Source organism: Poecile atricapillus, chromosome 9 (genome assembly GCF_030490865.1).
Source record: "Poecile atricapillus isolate bPoeAtr1 chromosome 9, bPoeAtr1.hap1, whole genome shotgun sequence".
Classification (NCBI taxonomy): Eukaryota; Metazoa; Chordata; class Aves; order Passeriformes; family Paridae; genus Poecile; species Poecile atricapillus.
This window is the reverse complement of record NC_081257.1, coordinates 3,837,347-3,863,370: the sequence shown is the minus strand read 5'-3', so window position 1 is coordinate 3,863,370 and position 26,024 is coordinate 3,837,347.

The window sequence follows — 26,024 nt, the reverse complement described above, 5'->3', positions numbered from 1 at the left end:
CTCCTCCAAACAGACTACTTCTACTGCTTCACTCAGTATGTACTGCACTTACAACTTTTGACACAGGATAGCAGTGTTGCCTCAAAAATACACCACAGCTTGCAAAACAAATTCAAGTCACTTACACACAAAGCGTCTCTTCCATGCAGACTAACGCCACCATCTTATTATTCTCACGGGAAACACTTACAAACACACTATACTAAAGCACTCAACCTCAATATCTCAAATTTCACAGACAAAAACACCCAAACAGCTCTCGGAGTTCAGACCCTTTTAAAATGAACATTGCCTGTTACAGTAAATGCTGTCCCCTGTTAAAAATAAACGAGGCTGGTAACTTCCAAAAGGTAAGCATGTTTATTGGGAACAATGAACAATTGGAAATGAGGCCCCAAGATAAGCCCAGGGCCAGTGTGACAAGCCAGAGTAACAATAAACGGAGTGACACCTGGGGTGCTCCTTAGGACTTCAAATTCCACAGGAGGAGCAGGTGCTGAGCACCCGGGGGGGCTTCAAAGTCTTCCAGTCTCCTGGATTGGTGCATTTCTCAATCCTCCTGCTGGCTGGTCTCTTTTCTGTTCACTGGTTGGTCCACACTGCTGTGCAGTTCTGACCAATCATTTCAGAATAAGTCCATTCTGTTGGTTTGCTCGTTCTCCAGTCACGCTTTAGGGTATTGTCGTCATCCCTTTTTCTCCATGAGGCAATATTCTAGGTTTCTCCTGTTAAATCTATTTGATCCTTTCTACACCCCATCTAGTGGTTACATACCTGTAAATCAGCACATTTAACTTAAATACTCATTAATTATATCATTAAAAATTCATAACTTTTTAACATTTATTAATTATATTATTAAAAATTCCTAACTCCACCTACGAAAGCCAACTTATCTATAACACCGTGACAGCTCTCCCTGCCCAAGGGGACAGAGCCAGGCTGTTGCTATATTTTATATATTAGTAAAGGCCTGTATGCACAAACCAGCCTTTGAAGTAAGTCGTGATATTAGGGACTAAAGTCCTTGAAACCTTCATGCAGAAGAGAGAGTAAAGCAAAACAATATCCCTGTGTGTAAGAGAAAAAATGTAAACTGTGTGTGTTAGCCAATAGTAGCTTGCTCTGCCTGCAGACCCTGTAGAACCCTATAAAAGGTGTGCTAAAGATAGAAATAAACGGCATTCACAATTACTTCTGTGAAGACTGGTGAAGAGCTGGCGGTCTCTCAATATTTGGCGCTCTGAAAGGGACACCCTGCAGGCAGGGGGGCTTCAGTGGATCCACGCACGGTGGGACAGAGCCTTGGACCGAGGTTGGTGGAGCGGATCTGAGTGCAGACAGATGCTGCCTTGGATCGGTACCAGATAGGCGGCTCACGAATCAACGGGCGTGAGTCGCTGGGGGAGTCCGAAGGCAGGGGCGTGGTAGAAGGCTCGCAACCTTCCCTCCTGCCGCGAGCCGTTAGCATGGATGTGGAATTTGCAGCGGCAGATAAACTGCTTCTCTGCATCCTCGTTAAACGAGGCGGAGCAGCCAAGGAAAAGGACCTGGATATGCTCATTATATAGGCTAATTGTCATGAGCATTTGCAGTGCTCACTGCTTTTTGCGGTGCAAGAACGGACTGATATATCGGCTCTGATATGGGAAACTACAATTACGGAAAAGAGCGAGGACACTGTGTTTCTCGGTCGAACTTGGCAAATTGTAATTAATACCTTAAAAACCAGAAAAGTGAGATATGCTGAGGCTGTGAGCCCCGTAATTCTCCCTGCGTCACAGCGGCAGATGCCTTTATCTCCCACCGCTGGGCAAGCTCTCCTATCTATGCTGCCCATGGAGAGAGGGAGGGAGAGTCAAAGAGAGAAAATAATGAAAAAAAAAAAAAAGTTCCACAGCGAACGCTGAAACAATGAACAGAATCTGTTCAGTTATGGCAGGATGTGATACATCCAGAAATATTTGCTTCATTTTTGGAGTCCCTTTTAGCATTACAACCTTATTGAAGTTCCATCTTTACCACCCTGGAAGAAAAGAAGCCAAATTTAGATTGGTTTCCACCCGAACCAGGGGGACATGGGGGAGCAAGGTGGGCGCAGAGCACCCTGGGGTGCTTCTACACCCTGGGGGTAGAAGCAGCGCAAGAAAAGTTCCAAGGCCACGCTGATAAGCTGCAAGGATCGCCGTTGTTAACATCTGGCCGTGAGAGACTTTTCCTGTAACATTGCCTGCTTTTGTAAAATCGTGCCCTTTTTTCCTCTATCAGCGAACAACAAGAGAGATTGAGAGAAAAAACTGCATTTGTTAAAGTTAACTTTGTGAGGTTTTTTTTTCTTTCTCTCCATTTTTCCTCTCTGCGAGAGTATGTGGAGAATGTGAAGAAAGATAAGAGCAGAGCTGCAGCAGCAGCAGACAGGGCAGCTCACCCCCCCGCTCCCTCTCTAAGAAGAAGCAGGGGGATAGTACCCAGTTTGTTAAAAAGTCATGATTTATTGGGTTTTCAAAATGTTTTTATATACCATTGTAGAGTTAAGTTTGTGTTTTAAGTAATTATGAGTTCATGCAATTGCAGTTTTTAGAGTTTTACTGGAGAAATTATTGTGGTTTTTCGAAAGTTAAAAAAAAAAAAAAAAAAAAAGTGTTTAACAGAAGTTGCCTTGCAATAATTGGTTTTAGAACCTAAAGTTAAAACATGGTGTGATTTACAGCTTGTAGGAAAACCTTTCAATTAATGTTATCTACAGAAGAGATTTGTGGTTTAAAAAATAATTAGTTAAGAGAACTTTGCTGTACAAGACAAAGTTAAGTTAGAGCATATGTTAGCCATTTGCTTGTTTTTTCCACAATTTTAAGAAGATAATTTCAATGTGAGTCCTTTTGTTATATAAAACACATATAACTGCATATATACCAATTTGGATTTTAGATTTTAGTTTAAGAATTGGACTTAATGTTTCTGGAAAAATGTAAATGTAGTACTCTTGAAAAGTGCTACAAAAGCTGGATGGCAACTTGCCAAATCCTGTGTTGTGGTTTTTCTCTAGAAAAGCTGCACTTTAAAATCCTAACCAATTTCAGCATATACTAGGTAAATTCCTGTTATGAATAAGTATTTTTAGTAACATTTGCAGTTATTGTGGGTTATTCTCAAAGCTAGATGACATAGAATTGTGATGTATTTGTTACATTTTTATAATCTTTATAGTGAATCCATGTTACTGTTATATTGTGTTTGAAAGGTATGTATCAAACTTTTAGTTGCTTTTTGTAGTAACAGAATAAGATTAAGTTATGTTTTCATTTAATATAGATTAAGTGTTAATAAAATTAAGGATAGTCAAGTTTTATAATGTTTAGGCTTGAATGTTTTTAAGTTAAGTTTTCTAACTTAGATATTCTTTTAAGGTTAAGTTTGTTATTTCCTTTTGTCATATATAATTATTGTTTGGTTTAGATATTGTTTGATTGAAATTGTTTTGTGCTTTGTTGGAGACACTTGTTTAAACTGCAAAGTATAGTTGTTTTCCTAGAGAGAGGAGGATGGCCACAGCTGAGACAGCTGTGATGGAACACTGGCAAACACCTGCTTGTGGATAGAAGTGAATGCAGTCTGTGACACCCTTGACTTCATTGGGAGTTCTATTGGTTGTTGCAATCTCGGCAGTTTTTGTTTGTCATAGCTTTCTTATTTTTGTTATTTTTTGTGTTATTTTGTTATTATTTGTGTTTCCAGAATTTTAAGAAGATGTGCCATTGCTGAGGATCAGCTGCCATAGGAGAGGCTTCAGATTAAACCAACTGCTGCTTGGTTTAATTGGTCTGGTACCTAAGGCTTCTGATCATTTGCTTTGTACAAATGCATTTTAACAGTTTGCTGTGGTGTAAGCATCTCATAGCTGCTACTATTGAGAACCTTGTTCTAGAAATGAGTTAAGAGGCATCTTTCCAGTTTAAAGCCAGGCCCTGGCCAAGCCTTGACTTTACCTGGACAGAATGTTTGCTAACAGATCCAGATGTTTTCTGTACCAAAACCGTATTTGAGTCACTTTTTGACTCAACAATTTGACCCTATTAATATGACAGCTGGATCAATTTTGAAGTGGGCTTGGAGAATCATTTCCGGAAGTGATTACCCAATCCTTCACTGATTGTTTTGTTTCTGTTTGTTTGCTAACTATGGGATGCTGGTGCAGTGTTTTAGTAATTACTAGTAGTTTTATATTACATATCTTATTAATAATGTTTATGATTTAATTGATTTTTAACTGGTATAGGTTCTTAGTAATTGTGTATATGGTTTTGTGTTGATGTTGATGTTTATAACAGAAGTACATCTCATTTTTATCTTTTTTTAAGAAAAACGGGGGAAATGGATGCCCTAAAAGCATTTGGTTAGTGTAATTCATTAACTTCAAGGAGAGAAGTGTCTGTGTTTTGTTGGCAGGTTCAGAAAGGTCACCTGTCCATCTGACCAGACTGTGTGCCTCTGAACACACGAGATCCAGTGAACAGAGAAGTCATCACACAGCCTTGATACTCCAGACATGGATCAGAAGTGGAGCTGTCAGGACACAGTTGTGTCAGAACACTACACAGACAGTTGCCAACAGAAATTCTATGTTGTTATTATGATGTTGTGTCTCTACCAATTTTTCAGGTATCCTTTGTTTTAAGATTTAGAAGGATCTGAAGAACAACTTGAACATCAAAGCCCTCAGTCACCGATCAACTGCCAGCTGACATCACAGGAGCAGTGAAAGTTCCAGGACTGAATCGTGCTGGAGAAATTCTATAGAAGATCTAAGAGGTGTAGAGACTTCATTTAACTGTATATAAAGCAAACTGTAGTTGTGTGTTTACCCTTTTAGCAAATTGCTTTCACGCTTAGACTACATATATACCAGAGCACGTGTGTTAAAAGTAGTTAGATAATAGTTTCAGATAAAGAGTTTAGCCTGTGTAGTAATTGTTATGTTAGTATAAAGTATAAGTATTCCCCCTTCAAGAGGTAGTGTAAGCATCTTTGAAAGTTCATTTAACGATTGAAGCTTTAGCTGTGAGTTTGCAAATATGGTGTCATTTACATGGTAAAATGCTTATGGTAATTGTGTTGTGTATAGTCATGACCAACTGTCTGCTAACTAACACCCAAAAGTGACAGAACATATGGGTCACTCTGGCACACTGAACTGGCCAAAGGTCAATGTGTTTGAGCCTAGCCACCCCTGGAGATCCTTTCGCACCTGTCTCGTAGGAGTCCCTGAATGGGATCCTCAAGCATTTAAAGCTTTAATTAGTAATGAGACTCAACTGAATCGATTGGCAATGTTGCAAGAGTGCAGTCGCACTGCTGGCTTCACATTAAGACAACTTGAAGCCTGTTGGCAAGCAAAAATTACCAAAGTTCTTAATGTTACCATAGAACCCTCAGAAGAATTAGATTTGTTATGTTCCACCAATACCTCAGGTGGATGGATAATGTTTGAACCCCTGACAAAAAGTCATTCTAACAAAGTAATGCGGCACTGGGCTGCAGTCAACCCTATAGCTGATCTCATTACTACCATTGAAAGTAAAGCCTTTATTCGTGGTGCAATCTCACAGGACAATTACCAAAACGATCACCTAGTTCCATATTCCTAATCTGTGGAGATAGAGCATGGAATTAGATTCCTGCTAATCCACATAGAAGACCCTGTTATCTTGGGAAACTCACTTTGTTCCACCCAAGCTTACATCTATTGTTGAATATAGCTAGCAAAATGAAGAACATCAAACAGTCAAAGCGAAGCCTGAATGAATTAAGGCCTAGCAACTCTAAAAAGGCTCGCTTGTTAGACTAAGGAAGAATTAAACTTAACATCCACAATGCTGAGTGAGCTTTCAGCTGATGTGAGTAGTGTATGTCATGCAGTATTATGAAATCAAGTTGCAATTGACCTTTTGCTCTTAGCACAAGGACATGGTTGTGGGGAGTTTGAAGGCATGTGCTGCTTGGATCTTACTGATCATTCAGCTTCCATCCATGAGCAACTACAACAGCTACAGGATGGGTTGCATGCCCTGAAGGAAGATAGTGATCCCATCGGAAGTTGGTTCGCCCGCTGAGGCATCACTGGATGGTTGAAGTCTCTTGTGCTAGAAGGGGGATGGACTTTACTTACAATGTTAATTGAGATGACAGTCTAAGTTGTATGTTATCTTATCCAAAGCCTGGTTTGTGCAAAAAGAGAAAGGGGGAATTGTTGATATATTTTATATATTAGTAAAGGCCTGTCTGCACAAACCAGCCTTTGAAATAAGTCGTGATATTAAGGGCTAAAGTCCTTGAAACCTTCATGCAGAAGAGAGAGTAAAGCAAAACAATATCCCTGTGTGTAAGAGAAAAAATGTAAACTGTGTGTGTTAGCCAATAGTAGCTTGCTCTGCCTGCAGACCCTGTAGAACCCTATAAAAGGTGTGCTAAAGATAGAAATAAATGGCATTCACAATTACTTCTGTGAAGACTGGTGAAGAGCTGGAGGTCTCTCAATACCAGGCCCTGTCAGGAGCCAGTGCAGCCCCTGCCCAGTTGGCAGCCAGGGCTGGCTGTGGCCCTGGGCTTGTGGCAGGGCTCCCGCTCGGGGCTGCTCCTGTGCCTTGTGCCTGTGATGCCAATGGCCTGTGCATGCAGCACTTCAAGAAAGTAATGTCTGCCACTTAATACTACAGTGGTGTTAAAGAGATTGATTCCCATCATTGGTGACAAGATGAACAAACTGAAGCCACTTGCTGTAAAAGGTGTGATAAATGGAGATGGTTTGTGCTAATTAAATATTAACTATTTAAAAAGTTATTATTATAAAACAATAAGAGGATTTAGTGTTACAAGGCAGATGGACCCCTTTACAGATGTTACATGTTAAAAACAGGATACAGGATGTAGTTTAAGGTAAGTAATGTGCCAAGACAAAATCGACTTGGAGATGGACAAAGTTGGAGCAACTTTAAGCACAGGGCCTGAAATTATAAAATGTAAGACTAATTAATGGAATATAATGCTTATTTACATAACACAACGCTTAGTACGAACACTGCAACCTGTAAGGTTATCCTGGAAAATGAGGATGAGTGTAAGCCTTCATCCAAAGACCACCAAAAGAAGACTGGAGACCCCTAGCAACAAGTGAGGCATGTGCCATGAAGAATAGTGATGTAAAATTTAAGAACTGGAAGTAGGAGGAAACTTACGGGAATCATTAATGAATATTTATAAGCATACAGTATGTAAGTTTAGTTTGAATTGCTTTGTTTTGTATGTGAGGTAGGCTGAGAAGCCCTCTCCATACCCTGGTCAGTTTTGCTTCTGTTTTAATCATACCTAATTACTGTCAAATTACATACATAAATTGTATTATTCTACTAAATGGTATTCTTTTATACCAGATTGCTATTCAATTCAATAAATTGTATTAATTTTTAATGGAACTTGTCCTGGGTTGAATATGATGTTAAATTGTATCCCCATTCATCCACCTAACCCAGACACAGGTTTTGCATTCTTAAAATTTCATCTAAGAGTAAAAGTGAGTGGAGAAGAACCACCAAGTCTGTTATCAGAGACTGTACTTGCTCCCCCCGCATCCCGGGACAGGGTTTTGACTACAGCACAGACAGACAACAACAGACAGATCGCCTTGGCTTTCCAGCTAGCCGGAGCAGAGAGGTCTTCCTGGACTGTTTTCTTTCCCCTTTCTGAAACAAATCGAACCTGCTCTGGACGGGGGACTCGGGGGAGCACCGGGAGCTTGCAGCCGTGGACTACCAGGAGCCCAGCCTGGGCAGCGGCATTTTCCAGCGCCAGAGGGACTGATAACAGAGCGAACACCCACAGGAAAGAGACCCTCTGAAGTTTGTCATCTCTTCTGAAGGGTGAGAGGTTTTGTAATTTGATATCATTCATTCTTGTGCTGGGTTAAATAAACAGGTTTTTTCCACTTCTCTCAGAGAAATCTCTTCCCGAACCAGTTGGGGGGTGGGAGAAAAGGTGCCACGTGAGTTTGCTTCCAGGGGGAGCCCCATTGGAGGTTTTTCTCCCAAATTTGCCCTAAAGCAGGACAGGAGTGTAGTTAATTCATTGTCGCCCAATGTGGGGCACGAGAGAGTAGAAAAACCCTGTACTGATTGTACTGAAGTGGCAATTACTTTGTATTGGGATAAGATAAAGCAGTCCCTAGCCATCCAGCCATGCTGCTTGAATTAATAATGTCTTTTGGGGTGCAGGCCTTCATGTGTTTCTGGTTGCTAGGCTTTTTTGAGGTTTTAATACCTTTATGGTCCCTTGGTTTATTTTCTTATCCACAACTAGCCCTGGTATTTTCCCTAACACATAGCTTTTACAGTAGAGGGGCACGGATTAGAATAGCTATTGGGCGGGGCCTAGTGATTAGGATTTCTAAGAAGTTTATTCAGGTGCTGGAGTCTGTTCCAGGTACAAAGGATTCATGGGTATGGTTATGCACCCAGTTTGTTAGAGGAGGAGAAGGGGATGAGGCTTTTCAACATTTCCTTTCCTTCTTCTCCTCTGAATCTGTTACATCACTATTGGAGATTGTTCAGTTTCCCCTGAATGTTAAAGAGACCATCTTTCTGGCATTTAATCTGGCAAGTTTCCTCTATGCAGTCTTCAGCCTCTCTAGAATGAGGGCTGAGATTTCTAGAGGGACTGATGAGACCCCTGAACCAGGCATGGAAAATCCTGAGTGGTGTGGAGAATGGGAGGATATGGGCCAAATTCTGAAGCAATTTTCTGACCCTATAGTTTAGGACTTTCCACACGAACAAATTCAGAATCCAGCTGAGGTGGGGAAATACCTGAAAGAGAAGTGTCAGGATGATTCCAAGGGAAAAAAAGATCATTGCAGTAAGCTGGGACCTAGCATATGCTTATCGTACATTGCTGGATACTGTAGGGCAGCAAACAGGAGAAAGGGGACAGGGAGATAAATCAACAGTTACCCCAATTACTCAGGCTGCAGCCAACCTCCCAGTTACAAAGCTGGTAGCTAAACCAGACAGCAAGCCTCAACCAATGGCTGTTGCTACTAGCACAAGAAGTGGAAAGTGCACAGACAAAACAGATTGACCAGTGGATGATGATGATGATGATGCAGGAGAAGGACCCTCAATGCCTCCTGACATAAAATCAAGAGTCAAAGCAACTGGCACAAGATCAGAGGCTAATATTGAGTCCTTTTCCCTGAAAGACCTTCATGGCCTGAAGAAGGACTACACTCGATGACCTGATGAATCTATCATTAGTTGGTTAGTCCGTCTGTGGGATGCTGCAGATGAGGCTACAGTTCTGGATGGCACTGAAGCGAGGCATCTGGGATCCCTGTCACATGATCCGGTTATTGACCAGGAGATGATGAGGGGAGCTAACCCTCCCAGTCTCTGGGCACGGGTCCTGGAAAGTGTAGCCCAAAGATATCTGTGTGTAGATGATCTCTACATGCAGCAAACACAGTGGAAAACCATCGAACAAGGGATCCAACGCCAGAGAGAAATGGCAGTGGCAGAGATTGTCTTTTCAGATGACATACCAACTTCGAATCCAGACTTGGTGCCATGTACATCCGTGATGTGGCAAAAATTGGTACGACTTGGGCCGCAAGAATATGCATCTGCTTTAGCAATGATGAAGTGGGATGAAAGAGAGGAGACTGTGCTTGATATGGCAAAGAAGCTTCGAGCATACGCAGATGCCGTGCATGGCCCCACACATGCAAGAATCGCAGCTGTGGAAACACGTCTGCTGAAATTAGAAGATAAGGTAGAGGAGAATCACAAGAAACTTAGAGATGAGATTAAAGAGGACCTTCTCCAAATCTCAGCAGTACAGATCAGAGGTCCTGGCACTCAACGCAGACGTTCCCCAGATCGGGAGAGAAGGTATACCCCACGAGCTGAGCTGTGGTTCTACCTGCGTGATTGCGGAGAAAAAATGAGGAGATGGGATGGGAAATCTACTGCAGCTCTGGCACAACAGGTGCGTGAATTGAAGGAGGAGAAGAGTCACAAAGGAAGTTCCACCAAAAGGGAAGCAGCTCCAGTTGCCCGTAGCCGAACTGCCAGGTATGATGATGATGACATGTCCGATCCCCTTGAAGGAACTTCCAAGACACATACCCAAGGAAAGAAGAATAACCAGGCTTAGAGGGGCCCTGCCTCTAGCCAGGTAGAGGCTAGGGAAAATCGTGTTTTTTGGACTGTGTGGATTTGTTGGCCTGGCACATCAGAACCACAAAAATATGAGGCTTTAGTTGACACTGGTGCACAGTGCACGCTAATCCCATCAAGACATGTAGGGGCAGAATCTGTTTCTATTGCTGGCGTGACAGGGGGATCACAGGATTTTACCTTGGTGGAAGCTGATGTGAGCCTGACTGGAAGTGAGTGGAAGAAACACCCCATTGTGACAGGCCCAGAGGCCCCGTGCATTTTGGGCATAGACTACCTCCGAAGTGGGTATTTCAAAGACCCAAAAGGATTCAGGTGGGCATTTGGAATAGCAGCTGTGGAGACAGAGGGTGTCCAGCAACTGAACACCTTGCCTGGACTGTCCGAGAATCCATCTACAGTAGGACTTCTGAAAGTGGAAGAACAGCAAGTACCAATTGTCACCTTGACTGTGCACCGCTGGCAGTATCAGACAAATCGAGATGCTGTGATCCCCATCCACAAGATGATCCGAGAGCTGGAGAGCCAAGGGGTGGTCAGCAAAACCCACTCACCCTTCAACAGCCCCATTTGGCCTGTGCACAAGTCTGACAGAGAATGGAGATTGACTGTGGACTATCGTGCATTGAATGAAGTGACTCCACCTCTGAGCGCTGCTGTGCTGGACATGCTGGAGCTCCGGTACAAGCTGGAGTCCAAGGCAGCAAAGTAGTATGCCACTATTGACATTGCCAATGCATTTTTCTCCATTCCCCTGGCAGCAGAATGCAGGCCAGAGAGTATGAGGACCAACGTAAGTTTAAGTTACTTATAAGTTGTGTTGTCCATCTTTAACTTTTTGTTTGGGTGGGGGCACCTCAGAGTTTTAGTGAAGGTCTGATTAAGGAAGTGGGGGATGGGAAAGTGTGTAAGTAAGGAAATAAGCTCCAAAGGAAGGCGTAAGAGAAAAAGAATATTCCCCCTAGTAGCCCCCTGGGGCAAATGTTAGATTGATGGCAGGCACAAGAGGCCACGAAGAGTCTAGACAAAATCAGAACGATATACTATTGCATGGAAGTCTGGCCCAAGTTAAAACTACAAGGGGAGTGGCCGTGGTGTGGAACCAAGGACCCATGGATGTGCTCCCAACTAAATCAGCATTTGAAGGCTCAAGAGGACATTGATTTAGAACAACTATCCTACACAGCTTGTTGGCAGAGGGACACGACAAAGGGTGGTGAGACTGTAAGAATTTGTAAATTATGAGAACAAAAAGAAGAGAATAAAAGGGAAAAGAAACAAGAGAAAAGAGTTAATAGCAACTGGGACCCCCTTCATTACTTACCAACCCCTTCTCCTGTTTACCCAGCAGCACCCCAGGCCTTTCCCCTAGATCCCTCAGCTTTACCTTTCCGTGAACACCCCCATCATATCTTCTGTTGAGACCCCAGTTCTTTCCCCTCCAAAACCCTTACCCATCCCTTCTCCAACAGCTGTAATCTCCTTACCACCTCCAACTACCACCTCTCTCTCAATTTACCCAGATCCTCCACCTAACCCCATTGCCATTCTCCTCAGCTCCACCCCCTGTGACCTCTCTGACTAACTCGGTCCCTTCTCCTTCACCCACTACTGTTCCTTTGCCTCCTCCCAGCTGGGAGTTGGGTTCATCCATGTCTAACCCTGGCCCCTCCTCTAGCATCCATCAAACCCCTTTATCTCCCACTCTTGATCAAAAGATAAACCTTACAGAAGGGCCCTACTGTAATACTAGATCTAAGGCATGTAAGGTAGAGAGACTCTTTCCCTTGAGGGAGGTTCTGATGGGTGAAGTGGCTGGAGGAATTGGTTTTGTGAAGGCCCCACTGACGGCCTCTGAAGTCCGGGGTTTTAAAAAAGAGTTGGGGAATCTTGTAGAAGACCCCATAGGTATATCCAATCAGGTAGATCAATTCTTAAGTCCCTACATCTATACGTGGGGTGAGTTAAATTCCATCCTAAATATCTTATTTAATCTAGAAGAAGTCAGGATGATTTGGATGGCAGGGATAAGAGTATGGAAAAGATAAAATAGATTGGGACCTCCAGGTGACCAAAAGTTGCCACTAGTTGACCCTGGGTGGAATCCAAATCAAGAGGAAGGGAGGAGGAATATGGAGGATTACCAATCTCTGATGATAAAAGGGATAAGAGAATCCCTCCCTCAAGGTAGCCATATGAAGCTAGCCTTCGATGGCGCGCAAGTAAAGGATGAAACCCCAGCAGCCTGGCTAAATAGATTAAGAAGGAATTTCCAATTGTATTCAAACATTGACCTGACAGTCTTGAAGGTCAAGTCCTTTTGAAGGTACAATTTGTTACAAGATTGTGGCCTTATATAAAGAGGAAACTAGAAAAAACAGAAGATCGGTAGGAAAAAGGAATGAATGAATTGCTGAAGGAGGCTTTGAAAGTGTATCTGAGAAGGGAAAAAGAAAAAGCTAAAACAAAGGCAAGAGTTATGGTAGCCGTGGCTAGGGAGAGCATAGGAGCAGGCAAAAACCAGCCAAGTGGAGATGAACTGAGGCCCCCACCTGGGGAGGATAAAAGTAAACCTGTGCCACCTTGGGTTAAAACCAGGAAGCCTGGAGAGAACAGGAGATGCTATTATTGTGAGAAAACCTGAAAAAGGATTGTTGGAAGCTCTCACTCAATGAAGCCATAGCTTGAGAGCAAGATACTCTAGAAAGGGTCCTGAGAGGGGATGATAGTGACGATTAGGGGTGTCAGGGGCTTTATACTTTAGGGGACCCAATCAGCCACCAAGAAGAGCCCCTGGTAAACTCTAAAGTGGGTTCCCAATGTGAAGAATTTGAATTCTCCTTTAATTCTCCTGTTGACACAGGAGCCGATTGAACAAGTATAAACAGATTCCCAAAGGGAGTTATTATTGGGAAATGGGTCTGTGATATACTGGGGCAGAGGGAAGACCATTTAAAGCTTCAGTAGTAGAAAATGTCAAAGTAAAAGGGATCTCCAGACAGTGTTTTACAGACTTTGTATATTTACCAGTTTTAGAATGCAATTTATTAGGAAGGGACTTACAAGTCCAGCTAGGGGTGGGAATTATTCCAAATAGAATGGTGGATCCAATCATGAGGCTGACTACCAAAGACATAGAAGAGATAAATCTAGAAGAATGGACAGGAGAAGGAAACTATGGCTATCTAGATATCCCACCAATTAAAATAAAAATGCAAGAAAAACCCCCTCCCATTTGGGTCAGGCAATACCCAATATCCCTAGAAGCCAGGAAGGGAATAGCCCTGGTGATTGAACGTCTACTAGCAGAAGGTATCCTGGAACCATGCATGTCACCTCACAACACCCCCATACTAGCAGTTAAAAAGGCAGAAGGCAAATACAGGCTGGTCCAGGACCTGAGAGAAGTAAACAAAAGAGCTATTACTAGGCACCCTGTAGTATCCAATCCTTATACTCTCCTAAGTCAAATCCCGAGGGAGCATGCATGGTTTACAGTCATTGATCTGAAGGATGCATTTTGGGCAGGCCCATTAGCTGAGGATTACTGAAATTGGTTTGCATTTGAATGGGATTACCCCGATAAAAGGAGAAAGCAACAATTGAGATGGACACGCCTACCCCAGGGGTTTACGGAATCCCCAGATCTCTTTGGGCGGGCATTGGAAGAACTATTAGAACAATTCATTCTTGAAAATTAATTACAAATCCTACAATATGTGGATGATTTGCTAATATCTGGAAAAGAGAAAAGCGGGGTAAGGGAGACCAGGATCCAGCTTCTCAATTTCCTTGGGACCAAAGGCATGAAAGTGTCCCAGGACAAACTGCAATTTGTAGAAAACAAAATCACTTACCTAGGGCACATAATTGGGGAAGGATACAAAAAGCTGAGCCCTGAAAGAGTATCTGGCATCTTATCTATACCACCCAAAACCAAAAGAGATGTAAGGAAACTCTTAGGTCTTTTCGGGTATTGTAAATTGTGGCTGGACCAGTACACCCAGAGTGTGAGCTTTCTCCATAATAAGCTAGTGGATCCTGAACCCATAGAATGGACAGTTGAAGATGAGAAGCAACTGAGTGATCTAAAAGAGAAGTTATCTTCAGCACCAATTTTAAGCCCACCTGACCTTAAGAAAGAATTTTATCTGTTTATAAATGCAGAGGAAGGAGCCACTTACGGAGTATTGACTCAAGAGTGGGGAGGGTGCCAAAAGCCAGTAGCTTACCTGTCAAAACTATTAGATCCAGTAGCTCGAGGGTGGCCAACCTGCCTAAAAGCAATAGAGGCGGCAGCTATTCTGATAGAAGAAACCCAAAAATTGACTTTGCAAGGAAAGTTTAAAATTCACACTCACATGATCTTAAAACTGTCCTGAGTCAGAGGGCCCAACATTGGCTAAAGGATTCCAGGAGATTGAAATATGAAATTATCTTGATGAATACAAATAGTTTAGAATTGGCCACCTCATAAAGCTTAAATCCAGCACAATTTCTAGCGGGGGAACCCTTACCTGAGCTAGAACATGATTGTCTAGAATTTGTAAATCTACAGACTAAAGTAAGGGAAGATCTAGAAGACGTACCTCTGCCCTGTGGAAAGATATTATTTGTTGATGGGTCCTCAAGAGTAGTGGAGGGCAAAAGAAACTTGGGATATGCAGTAATTGTAAGGACAGAAAGAGAAAACATGGAAATTCTGGAGAAAGGGAAATTACCTCTCAACTGGTCAGCCCAGTGCTGTGAAATATATGCCCTAAAAAGAGGATTGGATTTGTTAGAAGGAGATAGAGGGACTATTTACACCGATTCATGATACGTGCTTGGAATAGTCCACACTTTTGGGAAAATATGGGAAGAGCAGGGATATTTGAATTCAAAAGAGAAGAATTTGGTACATGAAGAATGAATAAGATCTGTATTGGAATCTCTGCCTAAACCTAGACTACCGTACTACCTAGTCTACTAAACCTAGACTACTAAACTACCGTACAAATAGCGGTAGTACACATCAGGGGACATCAGAAAGGGAGTACCTTGGAAGAGAGGGGAAATCAATTAGCCGACTGGATAGCCAAAGGAACAGCCTTGGATCTGGAGGAGCCAATAAGAATTCTCAAATAACACACCACCTGGGACAGAGAAGGAGGAAGAACCAATATTCAGTCAAAAAGAACTAAAAGCAATAAAAGAATTGAGACTACATCAAGGGGAACAAGAGAAGTGGTTTACATCTGATGGCCACAAATTTTTAAACAATGCTTTAGCCTGAAAGATACTAACCAAGACACATGTATTGACTCATTGGGGAACCCAAGGTTTATGTGACCACTTCTTAAGGGAAAGTCTGTGTATTGGGATATATGATTTAGCAAAAGCTACAACCAAAGGGTGTATAATCTGTCAAAAGGTGAACCAGAAGGTAATGAGGAAAACTGAGCCTGGAGGGAAAGAACTAACCTTTAGACCTTTCCAAAACACACAAGCATACTTCACAGAGATGCCTCCTATACAAGGTTACAAACACCTATTAGTAATAGTTGATCATCTTACTCACTGGGTAGAAGCCTTCCCAACTAAGAAAGAAACAGCAGAAGTGGTTGCCAAAATAATATTAGAGCATATCATTCCCAGATATGGGCTAGTTAATAACCTCGATGCAGACAGAGGGCCACATTTTATTGCCCCAATGTTACAAGCAACAATCAGAGCTCCGGGAATGACATGGAGATTACACACTCCATGGCACCCCCAGAGCTCAGGGAGGGTGGAGAAGATGAACAAAACCCTAAAGAATGTGTTGACCAAATTAATGGCTGAAACCCAAATGAACTGGCTCAAGTGTCTACCCCTTGCCCTCTTAAAAGTTAGGGCGAGGCTTCGATCAGACCTTGGGGTCTCCCCATGTGAGATGATGTTCAGGCTCCCTTTCCTGATAACACCATACAGTGCAGGAGATTACTCAGAAGGAGAGGCAATAACACGTAAATACTTAGGAATTATTGGAAGGACATTAGAAAATCTCAGGAAAAAGGGATTCCTTTCCCAAACCTCTCCCCTTGACACCAATGCCCATCAGATTAACCCTGGGGATTGGGGATTGGTTAAGTCGTGGTATGGCATCCCACTAACTCCAAAATTCGAAGGTCCCTTCCAGGTGTTGCTTACCACCCACATCACAGTACGGACCCAGGAAAAGGGCTGGACTCATATCACCAGGATTAAAGGACCTGTACCACTTCCCGATGATAAATTGGATCCAGCAGCGACACCCACCAATTCTTCTGAGTGGGTTGCGATTCAAAATCCTGCAGATCTCAAAGTGACCTTTAGGAAACAGTCAAAGACTAGTTGAAAAATACCATAGACTGCAGAACTGTTGTTGTGGTTTTAAAGCAGTAACTAAAAAATCACTAGAAAACTTACTTATTTTTTGCTGTGAGTTATGGATTAGAACAAGAGCAAAACAGGCTTAAAACTTAAAAGGAATAAAGAAAGTTTATTAAGAAAACTACAAGAATAAGAAAATCAGATTAAAACATCCAGAAAACTCCTTTCTCTCTCACTACTTAACTATTCTTTTGTTTACATGACAACATAGAGACAAAAAACTTTGGAATTTTGGTGTTTAAAACAGTCTCAGTTTTTGCTAGTCTTTTCATCAGTCTTTGTAGAGAAACAGAAGTCTTTTTCTGCTAATTTATGGAGTTTCTCACAAGAAAACTTTTTCTGCTATAGCTTTCTATTTCTCTGATGCCAGCTGCCTGGAAATCTGCCATCAGTTTTCTCTTCCTATTTCACATCACTCTGAGGTGTGTTATGGGTCTAATGAGTCTAGGGAGGTCATTTTTAAGGATGAGTTATTTAAAGGAAGAAGTCCTCTTTATTTGTCTCTGTGAGCTTCTCTGGAACCAAGTTTTTTCTTTGCTTCAAACAGCCTCAAATCTTCAACTATTACTTCTTCCCTTCTGTTCCAGCACTTCACTCTATCACAACTACTCCACTTTTTGCTCAAAATTCACACTTTGAACACTCCATTCTTTTCAATATACTCTGTCATGAATTAAAGGGTTTTTTTCAGAACACTATTGTCCATTTCTATAGCTTTAACAGAAAAATATTTCAGCTTAATTAAAGCATCTCTTTATTCTCTTCTTTATCTAAAACTTAACTCTTTTTTTCACTGTCTTTGATGGTTTTATGATGTCTTTTTCATGTTGATTATAGTTCTTTCTTTTTTCTTTTTCCTTTTCTGGGAAAAGGAGTAATCTGTAAATTTCATCGAGGTAGTAAAAGAGTTAAAGTCTTGGAAAGTTGCAGATGTTCATGGTGTCAGGTTCCAGTTCAGCAGCAGAAACTGCAAACCAAGTCAGGCTGGCTGGCTCCCTTTCTCTTCCTTGCTTTTTGCGGCTTTGTCTGGCCTGGAGCGGGGGGCTGGGGGTGGGGAGAGAGGTTGAGACGGAGCTTTGTTATTTCCTCAGAAGCTGGAAACTAAAGAAAACAAGAGAACTCTGGCTTTACATCTTAAGGTGGTGTTCACAAGTTGATCTCACTTCTTGATGGTTAAAACTGCTGCCAATTCTCAGAAATGACCAATAATTGGTCAGAAGAAAAAACTCTCAGCAGCTTTCAGCAGCTTTAACTTCTTTAGCTCTCAAAGCTATCCTAAAGGTAAAGTCACTCTAGGACAACGGTTCTATCGATGGTTATTGCCAACAGTCATTATAAGAACTGTTATATCAACGGTTATTTTTAACTGTCATTGTAGGAACGGTTATACCAATGCTTATTGTCAACTGTTACTGTAGGGACGGTTATATTGATGGTTATTGTTAACTGTTATGGAACCAAATTATAAGATTGGAAGTTAAAGGAAAGGTATTGAAGACCGACATCTCCTGCAGAATATTCCCTAAGGGCTATTAAAGTAATAGAAAGTGGGAACAAAGAGAGGGCTCTACCATCTTTTCCAGGAAAACTCCCAGACCCAAGAGGCAAGACCAGGTGAGGCCAAAGAGCAGGTGAGCCATGAAGCCTGCCACACCACGAATGGCTCATACCAGACTCTTGGGAGGACTGATACTAGTCCTACTCATGAATAACATTGTAGAGGGTACAGGAGCTGGATGTACAAAGTGCTATCACCCTCTTTATGATGGAGAGAACCTCGGGTCCCTAATGAGGGTCCATACAAACATTAACCCCACTTGTTTTGATCATTCCCAATTGGGCACCTTCCAAGAGAATGGGAAAACAGATTGGGTTACGAGAAATGCTGCCTCATTTAGGCAGCGCCTGCTTGGGGAATGCCCTGTAGAAGAAGCTTGGTTCTGTTTCGAATGTGAGGGATTGGTTGACATGGTAAAGGAAAAGTCACTAATAGGGAAAAAGGGAAGCTTAGATGAACCTCTAGGAAAGAATCTGTTCATAAACTTAATAGGAAAGATCAGTAAAGAACTGAATCTTACAAACTGCTGAGTTTGTGAGAATACCCAAATGTCTGAAATTTGGCCATGGGAAGGAATCAGTTTGGGACCATTTGAAATTTTGAGATGGAAATTAATGGAACAAAAACCCCAAGCTATAGGAGAGAGGAGAAGAGAGCAGTGGGGTTTGAAATCGTAAGTGATTGGTGAAGGATGTATAAAAAGAGCAGGGAAGAGGTATAAAACCCAAGTAGGCAAAATGGCTTGCAAAAGGTACTTGATAGTAAAGGAGGTAAATAGTCATTGGGTTCCTCGAGGACCCAATCAATATTGGTCCATGGGAAAAGGGGAAAAAGTGTATTTACCATGAAGAATATAGGCTATACGAATGTGCTGAGAAAGGGATAAACCCCTTTTGGGGAGTTAGAGAGATATCCAAATATTGGGAATGCCCTATCGAGGTACAAGATGATTTCCAGAAAGCTCCTGAACACCTATTTTTGATCTGTGGGAATACAGCAAACACTCATCTCCCTGAGGACTGGGGAGGGAGTTGCACTGTATGAATTATCAAACCTGCTTTCTTCCTCCTCCCAAAGGAGTCGGGATCAAGTCTAGGAGTCCCATTCTATGATGACCTAAAAAGAGCTAACCAAAAGAAATGACATATAATTGACACGGGAAGTGCTCAGGAATGGAAAGGAAAAATCTGGACCCCAGAAGAAATAATCAGATCATATGGGCCAGCCACTTGGGCCCAAGATGGATCTTGGAGTTATTGTACTCCAATTTACATGTTGAACAGAATAATTCGACTCAAAGCAGTACTTGAGGTTGTCTCTAACAAAACAGCCCTTGCTCTAGACCACATTAGCAATCAGTTAGCCCAGACTCGAGCTGTAGTTTACCAAATCTGGCTCACAGTAGATTATTTATTAGCTGATGAAGGGGAGTTTGTGGGAAGTTTAATTGATTGGAGTGCTGCTTGGAGATCAACGACAAAGCTGAAGTAATCAAAAATACCTCTAAAGAAATACGTAAAATTGCATACGTGGGTACCCAAGATTGGACTCCCCTGATAAATTCCAATTGGTGGGATGACTTTCGGTCATTTGAAGGAGGATGGTGGAAGAAAGCAGTGTTTATCATAGCTAGCACATTCGTAAGTTTTCTGTTCCTACCATATCTACTCCCATGCCTAATATGAACAGTAACATCTACAGTCCAAGCAAGCCTCCAAATCCCAGGGGTAACGGATCAAGTGCAAATCAAAATGAAGAGAGTAGAAAATCGAAATCAAAAACATCAAACTGCCCAAATGGTATATGATCAATACTGGAAGTTGAGAAAATTGTATTTCCAGGAGCCAGAGGAGCCGAACTGATGCGGGCCCAAGGCCCGATCAAAAAGATAGAGGAGGGATATTGTGAGGAGTAAAATGTGACCTCCTGACCAGTATACAAAGATGTTTACAGTTTAAACAGTAGAATGTTGTCACCATAAGGTGCCTTCTTTGTTAAAATACCTCATGCTGTGTCATGTTTGGTAAATATCAATGTTGTTGTAACAGCTTTTTTAATGCCACCTGGCCTTGTCTATTGCCTCTGCTGCAGCCAGTACCCCCAATGGCAACTGATGACAGCACCCAGTGTGTAGATGAGCCGAACTCCCATGGGGGGTAACACCCAGGAGAAGTGGGATTAACAGCTGAAGACCCCTAGAATCAGCGAGCCAAAGCACAAACCGGACTCCAAACTACATTGAGGAGCAAGGGAGAACGTTGCGCAGCTGACTGATGTTCTGCACCTCATTGCCATAGCTAAAACAACACTTGCTATCCATGACTACCCAAGATTTACAACGAGCCAGTGTCTTCCTAGGGACTCTCATGAGGACGGAAGCCCCAGCTCTGCCATATGGCAAAGCTGAATGCCTCCTCTGGGTCATTCATTGCGAATAGCAGTGGTCAAGCTCCCCCACCTACAGCTGACCTCAATAAAGGCATTAGAAATGGAGCTAGTCTCCTTGCCTATTCTTTTCACTTTCACTTTAATTCGTTTCAGTGAAACCATCATGAATTTCCTTGCTCTGATACACATGTTCTGTGAAGGTGCATAATTATTTTCTTTGTATTGTTCTCTGTTCCCTTTGTAACACATTTTAATATTTTATTTGCTTTCCTCCCTGCAGCTTAATAACTGCAGATGCAGTCTTGGAGTTATAAAGCTCAAGGATATAACTCTTCAGCAGCTGTAATAATCTCTAAGTTCATTACTGTATTTGCTTCACTGGAGCTGAAAGCATTGCTTGGGGTTAATTTTGGTTTTTAGCCCCCAAAATGAATCTGATTTCATATATGTGGTTCCTGCCACCATCCCATCATTCAGTGTCCTAAGATCATTCTGTGATTCTTCACAGCTGATCCTGGTTTTTTGTATCTGGACTAACTGAGCAATTTTAAAATCTTTATTTCCAGTAGTACTTCACCTAAAAGTCAAATCATAATCACAGGATTGTAGCTCTTCGTAGCATGTGATATAAAGCAGATTTCTCCAAACAAAACATGTTTCCAGACTACCAATTGTGGTTGAAATTAGGATAAAGCCAAAGTTAGGTTTCCATCTCCCCCTCAGTGGATATTCTGATCTGAATCCAAGCTTTGTGGTTCAAATGCACTTTTAGTGGAGACACGAATCAAATGACTGAGTTGGAACTTCACTGTTTTTACTTGCAGAGATGGGTTCAGACTCATCTCTGACCAATGGTCTCTTCTGCAGGCTTTAACAAGAGACAAACAAGCTGATGTATCCTGGGGTTTAACATCAGACAGGGTGCAGCTTTTAAAGGAAAAAATAATCTTCTAGAATATAAAATCTAGAGTGATTTTACAATGCACCTCATCCACTAACTACATTACCAATGTGTGCAGATGAATTTGTTTAATCAAGGAGGGATGGGAAGCCCTTTAAATTTACGGATACACAATCTAAGCCACATAAGCTTTTTTACACCTGTTTTATAGCCCTCACCCCAGACCTCACACTTGATATATTATATTCTGGGCCAGATCACAGGTTTACAGTTTCACTTCCAAAGCAATGGAAAAAAGAAAGCATTTTTGTAAAGCTTGGCATGGCAGCATATGTCCCCAGGGTGCTGGGAAGACTTCTGTCACTGAAAAAGTTGCTTCATTCTAAGCTTGGTTAAAATGCAAACCAAACTCCAAAAGCATTGGTTTGCTTTCCTTCACCAAAAATAATAAACCCCTGCAAGTGAACTCAGGTCTCTGCATGTTGAGTTGATGGATGGTTCATAAACCTGCCTTTAAAAACAACGCAGTGCCTGGTTTTCTTTATGTACTTCAGCAGCTCTCCCAGCTCACATTCATCTTGCTCATTGTGAGCTGTTTCAACACAGAACTCCATTAAAACTAGCCATTTCAATGTTATTTGGAGCCTTTCTGCAGGCTGCCTGAGGAGACTCAAGGACAAGGACACCCCTGGAGCACAGGTGACACGCACACCTGGCTGGTGCTGTTCTCCATGCAGGAGCCTCCCTGGCAGGATTAGGGCTGGAAGAGGTAGGGATTTCTGTGCCCCACGAACTGGAGGAACCCAGAGATGAGTGTTGTGGCCATCTGTGCTCTTCCTGCTGTGAATACTGTGTTCCCTTCCCTTGGTATGTTCCGCCACCCCCCAGCTCAGCTGCTTCGGCCCAAGTTGTAGCTCCTCGGTCGCCTGCCAATCCCTGTCCCAGCCCTGCCTCTTCACCCTGAAATGTTCCCTGTGCCTCCCCCCCGGGCTGTCAATCCTGCGTTATGCCTTTCCCCTTGAGTGCCAATCCACCCCGATTCCTGTCCCTTGTTCCAGCGGGTTCCCTGTCAATCCCCCCTTGTGCCGACCCCCAGCTTGGCCCTCCCCTTTGGAATTCCCCTAAACCACGACGCCCCAGTGGATTGTTTGTCTGCTTGTCAGTCTGTGTCCCCTCCCTGTGTTTCGCCATTTGTTAGAGCATTGTAAACCCCACCTTCTGCACCTCCCCTGGCTCTCCCTGATTTGCTGAGAAGTTGTAACCTCCCCCTAATCCTTCCCAATATAAGAGCCCTCACAGTGCCTCGTTCCCTGTTTTCTGTCGTTGTGACATTTGGTGGCGGTGCTGCTCTCTGGAGCCCACCCAAAGAGCCCCCTTCTCATTCCTGGCCTCCAGCCTTGGTGCTGACAGCTCTAGCGTGTCGCAGAGCATCGGCTGAGAGGCGGATCTGGGCTCAGGCTGCTCCCGAGGTGTGTCCCTGTCCCGAGGTGTGTCCCTGTCCCGAGGTGTGTCCCTGTCCCGAGGTGTGTCCCTGTCCCGGCGTGGTGCCGTGGTGCTGAGCTAGCCTGCCTGCCTGCCGCTGCCCATCCGCGCTCGCCGCCTTTGGTGTGTGCAGCTGCAGCCCTCACCCACCCGCTTTGATCTGAGCTGCCGTCCCCGGGCAGAAAGAGGCTGGCGAGGGAGGAGGGAGGAAAGGAAGCGATGCTTTGACAGCTCCTTTCTGACGGTAGAAGAGCAGAGCTGCTCCTTCTCCCCGCTCTGCTCTCCACAGCCTTTAGAGATGGGCGGAATTCAGCTTTGCTTTCCAGGCGCTGCCCAGACAAACTGGAAGGCTCAGGGTGTTGTGTAGGCTCTGCCCGTGGGGTAATGACTCTGTTTCAGGGTTATTTGCTGTTTATTTCCCGGATGTAATGACAGATGAATGTGGATTAATAGAATTAAAGGTTTGGCTTGAGAACATGAGGTAGTAAAGCATCAATTACTTGCTGGTGATTTCTGCTCTGTGAGTCATGCTCGCTCAGGCAGCAGCTCCATTTATTTAGCTGGTCCCTGGGAACCTGCCATAGGCAAGCTCCCTCTGCTTGGAATGGGAAGGAATGAAGGCTGCTTTTCCAGAATGAGTAATTTTCTGTTCTAAAATTGACACCACTTGATAGGTAATTTGGATTGTAAGCAAGGTGCACCCTAACTAGGAGCAAATAGTTCTTGAATGCAAAATATTGCTGCTTGCCAGAAGCAGGGCCTTTCCTGGTAAGGCTGGAGAACTGCAGTCTAAAATGGTTTTTAGTACTTGAAAGCAAGTGCCAAGGCTTATGGATTGACAGTTCCTCAATTTTACAAACAGTACAGGTCTGACCTCTAAGGGTCTCACATCTTTAATGATGGGGTTTTGATACGAAATCAAAGCTTGGATCATTGGTATCCTGCATAGTGTTTAGCTCAAAAGCTTTATACTTACTTAGTTTTCAAATTTCCTATTTTTTAAGAGCACTTGAAACATTCTTTAGAAACTGGAAATGATGTTGAACACAAAGCCCCAAAGGAAAGAGAGAAAAGCAGGCAGGGAACAGGGGGAGAGGGAAGAAGGCAGCAAAGTGCAAGGTTGACAGCACAGGAATAAACCTGGTGCATAATTCTGCTGTGGAGAGATTAATCACAGCTTTTGTGAGAGACCCCCACCCCTGGCTCTGCTGAAAGGTCTTTTGTTCAAAGTCCGTGCATTTACCCAGCAATATCCCTGCCAGGGCTCCAGAAGTGCAGACACAGTTTTACTGACAAAATAAACGGAGAACATTCTTATTTTTGGTTTTCTTACTCTTTTTTTTCCCTGCTGAAGGAATTGTTCCTGGGGAATGTGGGCAGCATTAGGAGTTAAACAGGACAATGTATATTCATTAATGGACACACAGACATTTCAGACTCTAAGGACCAGCTTGTCTCCCAACTATTGCTTATAACATTTGGAATATTTTCCGTTTTTGGTTTGTTTGTTGTTTTGTTTTTTTTTTTTTTTTATTTGGTTGATTTAGAAATCTGAGGAAAAAATACTTTGCAACAAAGAGAACTGCCTGTTCAACAAGAAACCAAAGTTAATGGTTTAATTTTATTTCTTACTTGTATGTTAAAGTGTACTTTGAAATTTAATTTATCAATGTCATTCAAATAGTGACGGTGGCTCGTGGGTGACAGCAGAGTGATGCTCCACATGACAGATGTACACTGGTTGGAAGTGCCACCCTTGCCTGTTTGCTGGCACAGAAATGGGGAGCGAAACCTCCTCTTCTGCGATTCTCATAAGCATTGGCTTTGCTCTGGTTGCTCCTATTTCTGCCTCGTGTAGTTTTGTGCCAAACAGTGCCCTTCACACCTGGCAGCTCCAGGAGAGTGAAAATTCTGTACTCAGAGCTTGGCTTAAACCTGCCAAAGGCGCTTAGCTTGGCTTAAACCTGCCAAAGGCGCTTTAAAGTCGGCTGACCTCACCCTGTGGAGCCCCAGATACTCTGACGTTGTGTGAACTCACGCCAAGGACGTGTGATGGGGTCAAGTGCAGAGAGGAAAAGCAGAGCAGATGTGCAGGGAGTACCAAATTTTTCAGTGTTATGATTAATGGGACACCATAAAGCCTCCCTGAAACGTTCTGCTGTGAGCAGAGGCTCTGCACAAAACAAAGCACAGGGCCTGATTTTCATTCTGGAGATTTAGTGAAGGGTTTGGGGTCTTTCCACTGAAATCTGATCCACAGCACTTGACACCTCTGTTCCCAAAAGGGGTGATAGGTGCTGTGGTGGCAATTAGCACTCCAAGCTCAGGCAGCCTTCAGGGAAGGTTTTTCTCCTGGAACAAGGAGGGATTGCAACCCACAGTCAGTCCCAGCGTCTACACATTATTTTTCAAGTGGTTTTAGAACGATGCTGTGAAAGGCTGAAGTTGTTTGCTCCACAGAAGTGACTTCCTAATGCTCGGAGATTACATTGGGCATTTATTGCCCGGCCATTTCTTTTTTTCTAAAGTGTGTTCCTATGTGGAATGGTGCACAGAACACAGGCAGATCCTGGGATACAGATACCTGCAATAATGGTCTAGCTTCAGTCCATGCTTTATGTTTTCAGTCTCTGAGCTGAGCTTTAACTTTGTGATCCCTTAAGGCCACACATACCTATTCATTTTTATCAGAATTTGCCAGATTTTCAGATGGGTATTATGAAAAGCTATGAAAACACATAAAAATTCTTTTCTCAGAGACCATGAATGGTCTCTGAGCTAGAGCCAGTCTCTTGATGCATTTTACATCTTTCAGGCTGCTAGACTTGAGCACACATCAGGTTTCACATCTGGAATTGGGAATTGGAGAGTGGTTTGGGTTGGAAGGGATGTTAATCTTCAGATCTTCAGGTGGTCTTAAAGATCCTCTGCCATAGGGGAGGTGGAACTAGGTATACCTGGGTATCTCTTTTCTCTCATGAAGGACTGAAGCGGATACACTGAGCACCTTCTCCTCCTGCCCACCTTGTCTCCCCCACAACCTCGATCAGTCTTTGAATTTCAGTCTGGGATTATGTCA